General features: G+C 43.2%; 1 pseudogene; it reads left to right on the top strand.

Moving 5' to 3' along the window:
• Positions 1-17,029, top strand: part of LOC127907536 (receptor-type tyrosine-protein phosphatase mu-like) — an 830,490-nt pseudogene that overhangs the window by 42,827 nt on the left and 770,634 nt on the right.

Raw genomic sequence — 17,029 nt, 5'->3', positions numbered from 1 at the left:
TAAGTATGTTATATTTAATAAGATAAGTTATATTTAATAAGATAAGTTATATTTAATAAGATAAGTATGTTATATTTAATAAGATAAGTTATATTTAATAAAATATGTTATATTTAATAAGATAAGTATGTTATATTTAATAAGATAAGTATGTTATATTTAATAAGATAAGTTATATTTAATAAGATAAGTATGAAGCTATGGTTCCGTTTCTTCAAAAGCAGCTCTAAATGTCAATTCAGAAAATCTGTTTTAGTTTCTTCTCGCTCCGTATGATTTCTCCCGCCACGCTCTTCTATGATCAAACAATGAACCTGTCTATTGGAGTTCTAGGCAATTTCAGAACGTTTGACCGTTTTTTAATGAAATTTGAACATGCCTCACAGTGGAGCAAAAAATGATATGACAAAAAAAGGATGCAGACATGCGAGACAAGAAAAAAAATCCTTCCTTGCCGCTGTGAACCAAATGGCCAAAAGCCTTAATCGTACTCATTTAATTAGCATAAAAGCATTAAGACAAATTAAAGTTATGAAAAGTGTTTTTGTCTTTGAAGTTGCTCGGAAACAATTATGCGTTTCAGAATCTATGCTATTCTCAATCTATCTATCTCTATCTATCTATTCTGAATCTATCTATCTCAATCTATCTGTCTCTATCTATTCTGAATCAATCTATCTATCTCTATATATCAATCTCTATCTATCTATCTATCTATCTCTGTCTATCTATTCTGAATCAATCTATCTCAATCTATCTATCTCTATATATCAATCTCTATCTATCTATCTATCTCTATCTATCTATCTATCTCTATATATCAATCTCTATCTATCTATCTATCTATCTCTGTCTATCTATTCTGAATCAATCTATCTCAATCTATCTATCTCTATATATCAATCTCTATCTATCTATCTATCTCTATCTATCTATTCTCAATCTATCTATCTCTATCTATCTATTCTCAATCTATCTATCTCTATCTATCTATTCTGAATCTATCTATCTCAATCTATCTATCTCTATCTATCTATTCTGAATCTATCTATCTCTATCTATCTATTCTCAATCTATCTATCTCTATCTATCTATTCTCAATCTATCTATCTCTATCTATCAATCTCAATCTATCTATCTCTATCTATCTATTCTGAATCTATCTATCTCAATCTATCTATCTCTATCTATCTATTCTGAATCTATATATCTCAATCTATCTATCTCTATCTATCAATCTCTATCTATCTATTCTGAATATATCTATCTCAATCTATCTATCTCTATCTATCTATTCTCATTCTATCTATCTCTATCTATCTATTCTGAATCTATCTATCTCAATCTATCTATCTCTATCTATCAATCTCAATCTATCTATCTCTATCTATCTATTCTGAATCTATCTATCTCTATCTATCTATTCTGAATCTATCTATTCTGAATCAATCTATCAATTCAATTCAATTCAATTCAAGGGCTTTATTGGCATGGGAAACATGTGTTAACATTGCCAAAGCAAGTGAGGTAGACAACATACAAAGTGAATATATAAGGTGAAAAACAACAAAAATGAACAGTAAACATTACACATACAGAAGTTTCAAAACAGTAAAGACATTACAAATGTTGTATTTACAATGGTGTTTGTTCTTCACTGGTTGCCCTTTTCTCGTGGCAACGGGTCACAAATCTTGCTGCTGTGATGGAACACTGTGGTATTTCACCCAGTAGATATGGGAGTTTTTCAAAATTGGATTTGTTTTCGAATTCTTTGTGGATCTGTGTGATCTGGGGGAAATATGTATCTCTAATATGGTCATACATTGGGCAGGAGGTTAGGAAGTGCAGCTCAGTTTCCACCTCATTTTGTGGGCAGTGAGCACATAGCCTGTCTTCTCTTGAGAGCCATGTCTGCCTACGGCGGCCTTTCTCAATAGCAAGGCTATGCTCACTAAGTCTGTACATAGTCAAAGCTTTCCTTAATTTTGGGTCAGTCACAGTGGTCAGGTATTCTGCCGCTGTGTACTCTCTGTGTAGGGCCAAATAGCATTCTAGTTTGCTCTGTTTTTTTGTTAATTCTTTCCAATGTGTTAAGTAATTATCTTTTTGTTTTCTCATGATTTGGTTGGGTCTAATTGTGCTGTTGTCCTGGGGCTCTGTAGGGTGTGTTTGTGTTTGTGAACAGAGCCCCAGGACCAGCTCTCTGTAGGTGATGGCTTTGTTATGGAAGGTTTGGGAATCGCTTCCTTTTGGGTGGTTATAGAATTTAACGGCTCTTTTCTGGATTTTGATCATTAGTGGGTATCGGCCTAATTCTGCTCTGCATGCATTATTTGGTGTTCTACGTTGTACACGGAGGATATTTTTGCAGAATTCTGCGTGCAGAGTCTCAATTTGGTGTTGGTCTCATTTTGTGAAGTCTTGGTTGGTGAGCGGACCCCAGACCTCACAACCATAAAGGGTAATGGGCTCTATGACTGATTCAAGTATTTTTAGCCAAATCCTAATTGGTATATTGAAATGTTTGTTCCTTTTGATGGCATAGAATGCCCTTCTTGCCTTGTCTCTCAGATCGTTCACAGCTTTGTGGAAGTTAACTGTGGCGCTGATGTTTAGGCCAAGGTATGTATAGTTTTTTGTGTACTCTAGGGCAACAGTGTCTAGATGGAATTTGTATTTGTGGTCCTGGTGACTGGACCTTTTTTGGAACACCATTATTTTGGTCTGACTGAGATTTACTGTCAGGGCCCAGGTCTGACAGAATCTGTGCATGAGATCTAGGTGCTGCTGTAGGCCCTCCTTGGTTGGTGACAGAAGCACCAGATCATAAGCAAACAGCAGACATTTGACTTCGGATTCTAGTAGGGTGGGGCCGGGTGCTGCAGACTATTCTAGTGCCCGCGCCAATTCGTGAATATATATGTTGAAGAGGGTGGGGCTTAAGCTGTATCCCTGTCTCACCCCACGATCCCGTGTGAAGAAATGTGTGTGTTTTTTGCCAATTTTAACCTCACACTTGTTGTTTGTGTACATGGATTTTACAATGTTGTATGTTTTACCCCCAACACTACTTTCCATCAATTCGTATAGCAGACCCTCATGCCAAATAGAGTCGAATGCTTTTTTGAAATAAACAAAGCATGAGAAGACTTTGCCTTTGTTTTGGTTTGTTTGGTTGTCAATTAGGGTGTGCAGGGTGAATACATGGTCTGTTGTATGGTAATTTGGTAAAAAGCCAATTTGACATTTGCTCAGTACATTGTTTTCATTGAAGAAATGTACGAGTCTGCTGTTAATGATAATGCAGAGGATTTTCCCAAGGTTACTGTTGACGCATATTCCACGGTAGTTATTGGGGTCAAATTTGTCTCCACCTTTGTGGATTGGGGTGATCAGTCCTTGGTTCCAAATATTGGGGAAGATGCCAGAGCTAAGGATGATGTTAAAGAGTTTTAGTATAGCCAATTGGAATTTGTCGTCTGTATATTTGATCATTTCATTAAGGATACCATCAACATCACAGGCCTTTTTGGGTTGGAGGGTTTTTATTTTGTCCTGTAACTCATTCAATGTAATTGGAGAATCGAGTGGGTTCTGGTTGTCTTTAATAGTTGATTGTATGATTTGTATTTGATCATGTATATATTTTTGCTCTTTATTCTTTGTTAATGAGCCAAACAGAGTGGAGAAGTGGTTTAACCATACATCTATGTTTTGGATAGATAACTCTTTGTGTTGTTGTTTGTTTAGAGTTTTCCAATTTTCCCAGAAGTGGTTAGAGTCTATGGACTCTTCAGTCACATTGAGCTGATATCTGACATGCTGTTCCTTCTTTTTCCATAGTGTATTTCTGTATTGTTTTAGTGATTCACCATAGTGAAGGCGTAGACTCAGGTTTTCCAGGTCTCTATGTTTTTGGTTGGACAGGTTTCTCAATTTCTTTCTTAGATTTTTGCATTCTTCATCAAACCATTTGTCATTGTTGTTAATTTTCTTCGGTTTTCTATTTGAGATTTTTTAGATTTGATAGGGAAGCTGAGAGGTCAACTATACTGTTGAGATTTTCTACTGCCAAGTTTACACCTTCACTATTACAGTGGAACGTTTTACCCAGGAAATTGTCTAAAAGGGATTGAATTTGTTGTTGCCTAATTGTTTTTTGGTAGGTTTCCAAACTGCATTCCTTCCATCTATAGCATTTCTTAATGTTACTCAGTTCCTTTGGCTTTGATGCCTCATGATTGAGTATTGCTCTGTTTAAGTATACTGTGATTTTGCTGTGGTCTGATAGGGGTGTCAGTGGGCTGACTGTGAACGCTCTGAGAGACTCTGTGTTGAGGTCAGTGATAAAGTAGTCTACAGTACTACTGCCAAGAGCTATATGTGTACCTACCATAGGAGTCCCCTCGAAGCCTACCATTGACTATGTACATACCCAGCGTGCGACAGAGCTGCAGGAGTTGTGACCAGTTTTTGTTGGTTATGTTGTCATAGTTGTGCCTAGGGGGGCATATGTGGGAGGGAATGCTGTCACCTCCAGGCAGGTGTTTGTCCCCCTGTGTGCTGAGGGTGTCAGGTTCTTGTCCGGTTCTGGCATTTAGGTCGCCACAGACTAGTACATGTCCCTGGGCCTGGAAATGATTGATTTCCCCCTCCAGGATGGAGAAGCTGTCTTCATTAAAGTACGGGGATTCTAGTGGGGGGATATAGGTAGCACAGAGGAGGACATTTTTCTCTTGAATTTTCCTTTCTAGCCAAATGTAGAATGTTGATGTTTTGATTAATTTAATGGAGAGAGTTAGGTCTGCTCTATACCAAATTAGCATACCCCCTGAGTCCCTTCCCTGTTTCACACCTGGTAGTTTGGTGGATGGGACTACCGGCTCTCTGTAACCTAGAGGGCAACCAGTGGGTCCGTCTCCTCTATACCAGGTTTCTTGCAGGATGACAATGTCTGTATTACCGAATTCTTTGGTGAAGTCCGGGTTCCTGCTCTTTAGGCCAAAGGCAGATGACCTCAGGCCTTGGCCACCCTTTCCTGCTGTGCTCTCAGGTCGTTTGTGCCTGTGTGTATTATTATGTGGCTAGGTGAGCCTAGTTGGTCCTCAGACAGAAGGTCGAGGGCGCGCTGGGTGTTTGGACATCAGAGTTTAGACACACTGTGTTTGGGAAAACGTTTTTTTTCTTCTATATATTTCCCATTTGAGTCCATAAGTAGCACAATCTGTGTCTTGTGTTTGTCCTCAGTGGGTGTGGGGGGGTTGTCAGAAGGGCTATCAGGGTGGCTGACAGGGGGGGTGCTCAGAGGGGGTGAGAGCCGCTGGGCTTGGGGTTCTTCATTTGTCTGTTCTGCTGTGGTGTCGACTCTATGGTCAGGGTCTGGTGTGGACTGTTCTGCTGTGGTGTCGAGACTTTTGTCGGGTGCTGAGGTGGGCTGTTCTGCTGGCTTCTCTGTGGGGGTGGCCACCTCTCTAGTGGGTTGTTCTCTGTCACAAGCCGTCCCCCTCAACCTCTCCTCGATCTATCTATCTATCTATCTATCTATCTATCTATCTATCTATCTATCTATCTATCTATCTATCTATCTATCTATCTATCTATCTATCTATCAATTCAATTCAATTCAATTCAATTCAAGGGCTTTATTGGCATGGGAAACATGTGTTAACATTGCCAAAGCAAGTGAGGTAGATAATATATGAAGTGAATATATAAAGTGAAAGTGATCTATCTATCTCTATCTATATATCTCTATCTATTTATTCTCCATCACAACTATATTTTGAATGACAAATTATACGTCAGTCCACATTAATGTAAAATTGAGCAAACAATATCAAGATGGAAAAAAATATGAGAATTCTAATGAAAACCGGCTACAGCTGAGGACAACTGAGGACAGCTGAGGAAAGATGAGGAAAGATGAGGAAAGCTGAGGAAAGATGAGGAAAGCTGAGGAAAGATGAGGAAAGCTGAGGACAGCTGAGGAAAGATGAGGACAGCTGAGGACAGCTGAGGACAGCTGAGGACAACTGAGGACAGCTGAGGAAAGATGAGGAAAGATGAGGAAAGCTGAGGACAGATGAGGAAAGATGAGGACAGCTGAGGAAAGATGAGGAAAGATGAGGACAGCTGAGGAAAGATGAGGAAAGATGAGGAAAGATGAGGAAAGATGAGGGACAGCTGAGGACAGCTGAGGACAACTGAGGACAGCTGAGGAAAGATGAGGACAACTGAGGACAGATGAGGAAAGATGAGGAAAGATGAGGAAAGATGAGGACAACTGAGGACAGCTGAGGAAAGATGAGGAAAGATGAGGAAAGATGAGGACAGCTGAGGAAAGATGAGGAAATCTGAGGACAGCTGAGGACAGCTGAGGAAAGATGAGGAAAGCTGAGGACAGCTGAGGACAGCTGAGGACAGATGAGGAAAGATGAGGAAAGCTGAGGACAGCTGAGGACAGATGAGGAAAGATGAGGAAAGCTGAGGACAGCTGAGGACAGCTGAGGACAACTGAGGACAGCTGAGGAAAGATGAGGAAAGATGAGGAAATCTGAGGACAGCTGAGGACAGCTGAGGAAAGATGAGGAAATCTGAGGACAGCTGAGGACAGCTGAGGAAAGATGAGGAAAGCTGAGGACAGCTGAGGACAGCTGAGGACAGATGAGGAAAGATGAGGAAAGCTGAGGACAGCTGAGGACAGATGAGGAAAGATGAGGAAAGCTGAGGACAGCTGAGGACAGATGAGGAAAGATGAGGAAAGCTGAGGACAGCTGAGGACAGCTGAGGAAAGGAACTCGATGTTGGCCTGGGCCTATTTCCAGATTATTCTAGAAATGTGCAACCTACCTGCATACAACACATCGTAGCCGAGACATAATAAGAGAGGAGGATGTGGCAAACGTGTGCATCAGTTTATTTTGATCCAGTTCGGAGGACAGCCGAGTCTGCAGCCCATGATGATATACAAGCACAGGATGCCCAGCCAGCGAGACTCCATCTACGTGAGCCACACACAGACATGTCTACACAGCTCTTCGCCACACAAAGACATGCCAACACAGCTCCAGCAGGAATAGCTCTGTGTGTGTGTGTAGTTTTACGTGGTTGCGTGCATGTGTGTTTAAATGTGACCAATACAACTGTGTATCACTGTAAAGATATTGAAATATGTAAACATCTTGACCTTTTGCTGTTGAAAATCATGTGGGAACATCATGTGGGAACATCATGTAGGAACATCATGTTATATTAGCCTGAACATCATGCGGGAACATCATTATATATTAGCCTGAACATCATGTGGGAACATCATGTTATATTAGCCTGAACATCATGTGGGAACATCATGTGGGAACACCATGTTATATTAGCCTGAAAATCATGTGGGAACATCATGTTACATTAGCCTGAACATCATGTGGGAACATCATGTTATATTAGCCTGAACATCATGTGGGAACATCATGTTATATTAGCCTGAACATCATGTGGGAACATCATGATATATTAGCCTGAACATCATGTGGGAACATCATGTGGGAACATCATGTGGGAACATCATGTTACATTAGGCTGAACATCATGTGGGAACATCATGTTATATTAGCCTGAACATCATGTGGGAACATCATGTGGGAACATCATGTTACATTAGCCTGAACATCATGTGGGAACATCATGTTATATTAGCCTGAACATCATGTGTGAACATCATGTTACATTAGCCTGAACATCATGTGGGAACATCATGTGGGAACATCATGTTACATTAGCCTGAACATCATGTGGGAACATCGTGTGGGAACATCATGTTACATTAGCCTGAACATCATGTGGGAACATCATGTTACATTAGCCTGAACATCATGTGGGAACATCGTGTGGGAACATCATGTTACATTAGCCTGAACATCATGTGGGAACATCATGTTTCATTAGCCTGAACATCATGTGGGAACATCATGTTACATTAGCCTGAACATCATGTTACATTAGCCTGAACATCGTGTGGGAACATCATGTTACATTCGCCTGAACATCATGCTACATTAGCCTGAACATCATGTGGGAACATCATGTGGGAACATTGTGTGGGAACATCGTGTGGGAACATCGTGTGGGAACATCATGTTACATTAGGCTGAACATCATGTGGGAACATCATGTTATATTAGCTTGAACATCATGTGGGAACATCACGTGGGAACATCATGTTACATTAGCCTGAACATCATGTGGGAACATCATGTTACATTAGGCTGAACATCATGTGGGAACATCATGTTATATTAGCCTGAACATCATGTGGGAACATCACGTGGGAACATCATGTTACATTAGCCTGAACATCATGTGGGAACATCATGTTATGTTAGCCTGAACATCATGTGGGAACATCATGTTATATTAGCCTGAAAATCATGTGGGAACATCATGTGGGAACACCATGTTATATTAGCCTGAACATCATGTGGGAACATCATGTTACATTAGCCTGAACATCATGTGGGAACATCATGTGGGAATATCATGTTATATTAGCCTGAACATCATGTGGGAACATCATGTTATATTAGCCTGAACATCATGTGGGAACATCATGTTATATTAGCCTGAACATCATGTGGGAACATCATGTGGGAACATCATGTTATATTAGCCTGAACATCATGCGGGAACATCATGTTATATTAGCCTGAACATCATGTGGGAACATCATGTTACATTAGCCTGAACATCATGTGGGAACATCATGTGGGAACATCATGTTATATTAGCCTGAACATCATGTGGGAACATCATGTAATATTAGCCTGAACATCATGTGGGAACATCATGATATATTAGCCTGAACATCATGTGGGAACATCATGTGGGAACATCATGTTACATTAGGCTGAACATCATGTGGGAACATCATGTTATATTAGCCTGAACATCATGTGGGAACATCATGTGGGAACATCATGTTACATTAGCCTGAACATCATGTGGGAACATCATGTTATATTAGCCTGAACATCATGTGTGAACATCATGTTACATTAGCCTGAACATCATGTGGGAACATCATGTGGGAACATCATGTTACATTAGCCTGAACATCATGTGGGAACATCGTGTGGGAACATCATGTTATATTAGCCTGAACATCATGTGGGAACATCATGTTATATTAGCCTGAACATCATGTGGGAACATCATGATATATTAGCCTGAACATCATGTGGGAACATCATGTGGGAACATCATGTTACATTAGGCTGAACATCATGTGGGAACATCATGTTATATTAGCCTGAACATCATGTGGGAACATCATGTGGGAACATCATGTTACATTAGCCTGAACATCATGTGGGAACATCATGTTATATTAGCCTGAACATCATGTGTGAACATCATGTTACATTAGCCTGAACATCATGTGGGAACATCATGTGGGAACATCATGTTACATTAGCCTGAACATCATGTGGGAACATCGTGTGGGAACATCATGTTACATTAGCCTGAACATCATGTGGGAACATCATGTTATATTAGCCTGAACATCATGTGTGAACATCATGTTACATTAGCCTGAACATCATGTGGGAACATCATGTTACATTAGCCTGAACATCATGTGGGAACATCGTGTGGGAACATCATGTTACATTAGCCTGAACATCATGTGGGAACATCATGTTTCATTAGCCTGAACATCATGTGGGAACATCATGTTACATTAGCCTGAACATCATGTTACATTACCCTGAACATCGTGTGGGAACATCATGTTACATTAGCCTGAACATCATGTTACATTAGCCTGAACATCGTGTGGGAACATCATGTGGGAACATCATGTGGGAACATTGTGTTGGAACATCGTGTGGGAACATCGTGTGGGAACATCATGTGGGAACATCATGTTACATTAGCCTAAACATCATGTTACATTAGCCTGAACATCGTGTGGGAACATCATGTGGGAACATCATGTGGGAACATTGTGTGGGAACATCGTGTGGGAACATCATGTGGGAACATCATGTTGGAACATCATGTGGGAACATTGTGTGGGAACATCGTGTGGGAACATCATGTGGGAACATCGTGTGGGAACATCGTGTGGGAACATCGTGTGGGAACATCATGTTACATTAGCCTGAACATCATGTTACATTAGCCTGAACATCGTGTGGGATCATCATGTGGGAACATCATGTGGGAACGTTGTGTGGGAACATCGTGTGGGAACATCGTGTGGGAACATCGTGTGGGGACATTGTGTGGGAACATCATGTGGGAACATCGTGTGGGAACATCATGTGGGAACATCGTGTGGGAACATCGTGTGGGAACATCGTGTGGGAACATCATGTGGTCTTCCAGCAGCACCACTAGTAAAACCTTCTAAGCTTAATTAATGTTTCGCCCTAAGTTGCTCCAATTCTGTCAATCCACTAATTCCTACAGGGATATTATCCTTTACCCATTAATACGTTTTCAAACATCTTTTCAATTTACTGGGGAATATGTGGAGATTTCCCCTTAACATGTTTAAAGGGGCAATCAGCAGGTGAAGCAATAACAAATCTTCCTCCCATCCCCCTGTTTCACTAAAACGCAGGGGGGTGTAACCACTCTTAAATTCAAAGACAGAGTGATGGATGTAAGGTCTGACCGTCTATGATATATACCCCCCCCCCAAAAAAAATGTTTTCATATTTTTTATTCTACACAGTGTTTGTTTATATGTACTTTGTTTATAAACATTGGAGTAAAACAAGCTTCTATTTTGGGTTCTGAAAGAGTGTGACAGTTGAACTGAGCTCATGAGGCATTTATAAGTTATATACATCAAGAATCAATGGGTGCATATCATTAATTAAAAGGAGTGTAACAACTGCTGATCGGCCCTTTAATAGAACTCCACCACGGCCTCTCCTTGGAGAAATCACTGCTCCCTCCACCACAGCTGACTCAAATGGTTTTAGAAACAAAGTTTTCTTCAACCAGGAATACAACCTTGTTTAATTTGTATGCTCTGGTTAACAAAATAAACACACAAAAAAACAGACTCCCTGGATGTTACAGCCTTACGCTTCCTTACGTATCGCTTCCTTATGTATCACTTCCTTATGTATCACTTCCTTATGTATCGCTTCCTTACGTATCACTTCCTTATGTATCACTTCCTTATGTATCACTTCCTTATGTATCGCTTCCTTACGTATCACTTCCTTATGTATCACTTCCTTATGTATCACTTCCTTACGTATCACTTCCTTATGTATCACTTCCTTATGTATCACTTCCTTACGTATCACTTCCTTATGTATCACTTCCTTATGTATCACTTCCTTATGTATCACTTCCTTATGTATCACTTCCTTACGTATCACTTCCTTATGTATCACTTCCTTATGTATCACTTCCTTATGTATCACTTCCTTACGTATCACTTCCTCTGTCTTCTCTGGTTAACAGAGGAGTATCAAGGATGGTCTGGACATATGATTTATTCAAACAGCTATGGACAGAACACATGATTTAGTGATGGGACAGAACACATGATTTAGTGATGGGACAGAACACATGATTTAGTTCAAACAGCTATGGACAGAACACATGATTTAGTGAAGGGACAGAACACATGATTTAGTTCCAAACAGCTATGGACAGAACACATGATTTAGTGATGGGACAGAACACATGATTTAGTTCCAAACAGCTATGGACAGAACACATGATTTAGTGATGGGACAGAACACATGATTTAGTGATCAGAACACATGATTTAGTGATGGGACAGAACACATGATTTAGTTCAAACAGCTATGGACAGAACACATGATTTAGTGATCAGAACACATGATTTAGTTCCAAACAGCTATGGACAGAACACATGATTTAGTGATGGGACAGAACACATGATTTAGTGATGGGACAGAACACATGATTTAGTGATGGGACAGAACACATTATTTAGTTCCAAACAGCTATGGACAGAACACATGATTTAGTGATGGGACAGAACACATGATTTAGTGATGGGACAGAACACATTATTTAGTGATGGGACAGAACACATGATTTAGTTCCAAACAGCTATGGACAGAACACATGACTTAGTGATGGGACAGAACACATTATTTAGTGATGGGACAGAACACATGATTTAGTTCCAAACAGCTATGGACAGAACACATGATTTAGTTCCAAACAGCTATGGACAGAACAAATGATTTAGTTCCAAACAGCTATGGACAGAACACATGATTTAGTGATGGGACAGAACACATGACTTAGTTCCAAACAGCTATGGACAGAACACATTATTTAGTTCCAAACAGCTATGGACAGAACAAATGACTTAGTTCCAAACAGCTATGGACAGAACACATTATTTAGTGATGGGACAGAACACATGACTTAGTTCCAAACAGCTATGGACAGAACACATTATTTAGTTCCAAACAGCTATGGACAGAACAAATGACTTAGTTCTATGGACAGAACAAATGACTTGGTTCAAAACAGGTACAGATAATTAACAAGACATGGAAGAAGTCTGAAAGTGATTTATTATGTGAGTCAGAGAGAGATGGAAGACGGAGAGAGAGAGAGAGAGAGAGAGAGAGAGAGAGAGAGAGAGAGAGGGAGACGGAGAGAGAGAGAGAGAGAGAGAGAGAGAGAGAGAGAGAGGAGAGAGAGAGAGAGAGAGAGAGAGAGAGAGAGAGAGAGAGAGAGAGAGAGGGAGAGAGAGAGAGGAGAGAGAGAGAGAGAGAGAGAGAGAGAGAGAGAGAGAGAGAGAGAGAGAGAGATGGGAGACGGGGAGGGAGAGAGAGAGATAGAGAGAGAAGAAGAGGGGGCTAGAAGCCACCCACTGACCTCATTTTGATGTGGTTATTTCTTTATAATAATAGAGAAAGTGGCAGCTACGGCATAAGACGGTTGTTCCCTCTGAGCTGCGCTCAACTTTCTAGACTTTTCCCTGTGAATTAAACACTATCAACGTGTCCCTTTACTGTTGTGACTGTGATCAAATCAACGCAATATTAGCCACTTTCAATGCAACATTATCGAAACAAAATGAAAATACTTTGTTTTTGACACAGACTCAAAAGAAGTGCACTATGGGTCATAACCCCCAGAGCAGGGATCTGATCTTATCATATAGGTCCGCATACCCACATCCATACCCACATCCATACCCACATCCATACCCACATCCATACCCACATCCATACCCACGCAGGCAGCCTTTTGGGTACCCTCAGCTACATTTAGTTGGGGACCCCCTCCCCACCTTGCAAGCAAAGCATTTTAGTTGCCCTCCTCCTGACAGAGGAGAGAAAAATTGATGTTTTAAAGTTAATTTATTGTAATTCTACACATTTTGCCATGTGGCTTAGAGAAAATGTTGCCGTTTTATTGCAGGTTTGCTGCAATTCTAACAAAATTGCCGTAGGGTGGAGAGAAATGTCAGCAGTTTTGAATATGATATCTGAGTGAGAGTGACTAACAAAATCAATGGACGCCCACCAGCCGGTGATTCGACCATAAATCCTACAGTTTAGATGGCTGGCTAGACTAACTTACCAATCTAAAATGTTTTAGCTGACTGGGCTAATTGAGTGACTGTCAGTGACTTACATAACTGCTGATGCACAACCACATCTTGAAATTACACCTTGTTGTATTCTAAGTTTCAACAGTAAGTTGAGACCCCGGCTGAGTTCTGCCTACAAAAAGGGGGTTCCTCCCCAGTTCCCTCCTCTCTCTCCTCCTTTCCCCCTATCCTCTCCTCTCCTCTCCTCTCCTCTCCTCTCCTCTCCTCTCCTCTCCTCTCCTCTCCTCTCCTCTCCTCTCCTCTCCTCTCCTCTCCTCTCCTCTCTTCTCCTCTCCTCTCCTCTCCTCTCCTCTCCAACCCTCTCCTCTCCTCTCCATTTCCCTATCCTCTCCCCTCTCCTCTCCTCTCCTCTCCTCTCCTCTCCTCTCCTCTCCTCTCCTCTCCTCTCTTCTCCTCTCCTCTCCTCTCCTCTCCTCTCCTCTCCACTCCTCTCCTTTCCTTTCCTCTCTTCTCTTCTCTTCTCTTCTCTTCTCTTCTCTTCTCTTCTCTTCTCTTCTCTTCTCTTCTCTTCTCTTCTCTTCTCTTCTCTTCTCTTCTCCTCTCCTCTCCTCTCCTCTCCTCTCCTCTCCTTTCCTTTCCTTTCCTCTCTTCTCTTCTCTTCTCTTCTCTTCTCTTCTCCTCTCCTCTCCTCTCCTCTCCTCTCCTCTCCTCTCCTCTCCTCTCCTCTCCTCTCTTCTCTTCTCTTCTCCTCTCCTCTCCTCTCCTCTCCTCTCTCCTCTCCCTCCCCTCCCTCTCCTCTCCTCTCCTCTCCTCCTCCTCTCCTCTCCTCTCTCCTCTCCTCTCCTCTCCTCTCCTCTCCTCTCCTCTCCCTCTCCTCTCCTCTCCTCTCTCTCCTCTCTCTCCTCCCCCTCTCCTCTCCTCTCCTCTCCTCTCCTCTCTCCTCCTCCTCTCCTCTCCCCTCCTCTCCATTTCCCTATCCTCTCTCCTCTCCTCCCTCCTCTCCTCTCCTCTCCTCTCCTCTCCTCTCCTCTCCTCTCCTCTCCTCTCCTCTCCTCTCCTCTCCTCTCCATTTCCCTATCCTCTCCCCTCCCCTCTCCTCTCCTCTCCTCTCTCCTCCCCCTCTCCTCTCCTCTCCTCTCCTCTCCTCTCCTCTCCTCTCCTCTCCTCTCCTCTCCTCTCCTCTCCTCTCCTCTCTACTCATGCATGGTGCTGGTACCACTGTAGCCTGAGGATGTAGCTGGCTGTGTGTGTGGCTGGTAATCCGGGGTGCTGTATCTCCGGTGCGGTGACAAATCGAGGGAGACAGGCAGCACATGGCCAGACACCCAGAGGACGGTACCCTATTCCCTACATAGTGCACTATTTAGGACTCTGTTCAAAAGTAGTGCACTATTTAGGGTTCTGTTCAAAAGTAGTGCACTATTTAGGGTTCTGTTCAAAATTAGTGCACTATTTAGGGCTCTGTTCAAAATTAGTGCACTATTTAGGGCTCTGTTCGAAAGTAGTGCACAATTTAGGGCTCTGTTCAAAATTAGTGCACTATTTAGGGCTCTGTTCGAAAGCAGTGCACTATTTAGGGCTCTGCTCAAAAGTAATGCACTATTTAGGGCTCTGTTTGAAAGTAGTGCACTATTTAGGGCTCTGTTTGAAAGTAGTGCACTATTTAAGGCATTGGGTGCCATTTGGGATGCACTCAGACACCTCTCTCAAGCGCCCGCTATAATTTAACTTGTTCCTCTCCTCCTTCTCTCCTCCTTCTCTTCTCCCTTGTTCCTCTCCTCCTCCTCTCCTCGTTCTCTCCTCCTCCTCTCCTCCTTCTCTCCTCCTTCTCTTCTCCCTTGTTCCTCTCCTCCTCCTCTCCTCCTTCTCTTCTCCTTGTTCCTCTCCTCCTCCTCTCCTCCTCCTCTCCTCCTCTCTCTCCTCCTTCTCTCCTCCTTCTCTTCTCCCTTGTTCCTCTCCTCCTCCTCTCCTCATTCTCTCCTCCTCCTCTCCTCGTTCTCTCCTACTCCTCTCCTCCTTCTCTCCTCCTTCTCTTCTCCCTTGTTCCTCTCCTCCTCCTCTCCTCCTTCTCTTCTCCCTTGTTCCTCTCCTCCTCCTCTCCTCCTCCTCTCCTCGTTCTCTCCTCCTCCTCTCCTCATTCTCTCCTCCTCCTCTTCTCCCTTGTTGCTCTCCTCCTTCTCTTCTCCCTTGTTCCTCTCCTCCTCCTCTCCTCCTTCTCTCCTCCTTCTCTTCTCTCCTCTCCTCTCCTCCTCCTCTCCTCCTCCTCTCCTCATTCTCTCCTCCTCCTCTTCTCCCTTGTTGCTCTCCTCCTTCTCTTCTCCCTTGTTCCTCTCCTCCTCCTCTCCTCATTCTCTCCTCCTTCTCTTCTCCCTTGTTGCTCTCCTCCTTCTCTTCTCCCTTGTTCCTCTCCTCCTCCTCTCCTCCTTCTCTCCTCCTTCTCTTCTCTCCTCTCCTCCTCCTCTCCCCCTCCTCTCCTCGTTCTCTCCTCCTCCTCTCCTCATTCTCTCCTTCTCTTCTCCCTTGTGCCTCTCCTCCTTCTCTTCTCCCTTGTTCCTCTCCTCCTCCTCTCCTCGTTCTCTCCTCCTCCTCTCCTCGTTCTCTCCTCCTCCTCTTCTCCCTTGTGCCTGTCCTCCTCCTCTCCTCATTCTCTCCTCCTCCTCTTCTCCCTTGTGCCTCTCCTCATTCTCTTCTCTCCTCTCCTCCTCCTCTTCTCCCTTGTTCCTCTCCTCCTCCTCTCCTCCTTCTCTCCTCCTTCTCTTCTCTCCTCTCCTCCTCCTCTCCTCGTTCTCTCCTCCTCCTCTCCTCATTCTCTCCTCCTCTTCTCCCTTGTGCCTCTCCTCCTTCTCTTCTCCCTTGTGCCTCTCCTCCTTCTCTTCTCCCTTGTGCCTCTCCTCCTTCTCTTCTCCCTTGTGCCTCTCCTCCTCCTCTTCTCCCTTGTGCCTGTCCTCCTCCTCTCCTCATTCTCTCCTCCTCCTCTTCTCCCTTGTTGCTCTCCTCCTCCTCTCTTCCTTCTCTCCTCCTCCTCTTCTCCCTTGTTGCTCTCCTCCTCCTCTCTTCCTTCTCTCCTCCTCCTCTTCTCCCTTGTTCCTCTCCTCCTCCTCTCCTCCTTCTCTCCTCCTTCTCCTCTCCCTTGTTCCTCTCCTCCTCCTCTTTGTTTCTTTCCCATCCTCCACTGCTGACTTTAATCTTCTCTCGTCTGCCATGTGGAGTAAGACACACACACACACGGAAGAGAAAGACTCTTTCCCTCCTCCCTCATTTTCCTCCTCTCCCTCCTCCCTCCTCTCCCTTATCTCCCTCCTCCCCCTCATCCCTCCTCCCTCCTCCCTCCTATCCCTCCTTTCCCTCCTCCCTCCTCTCCCTCCTCCCTCTCCGTCCTCCCTCCCTCCTCCCTCCTCCCTCCTCTCCCTCCTCCCTCCTCTCCCTCCTCTCCCACTTCCCTCTTCCCTCCTCCCTCCT

Source organism: Oncorhynchus keta, chromosome 15, assembly GCF_023373465.1.
Source record: "Oncorhynchus keta strain PuntledgeMale-10-30-2019 chromosome 15, Oket_V2, whole genome shotgun sequence".
NCBI lineage: Eukaryota > Metazoa > Chordata > Actinopteri > Salmoniformes > Salmonidae > Oncorhynchus > Oncorhynchus keta.
The sequence above is the reverse complement of the archived record's forward strand: the minus strand, read 5'-3'. Positions and strand labels throughout refer to the sequence as shown.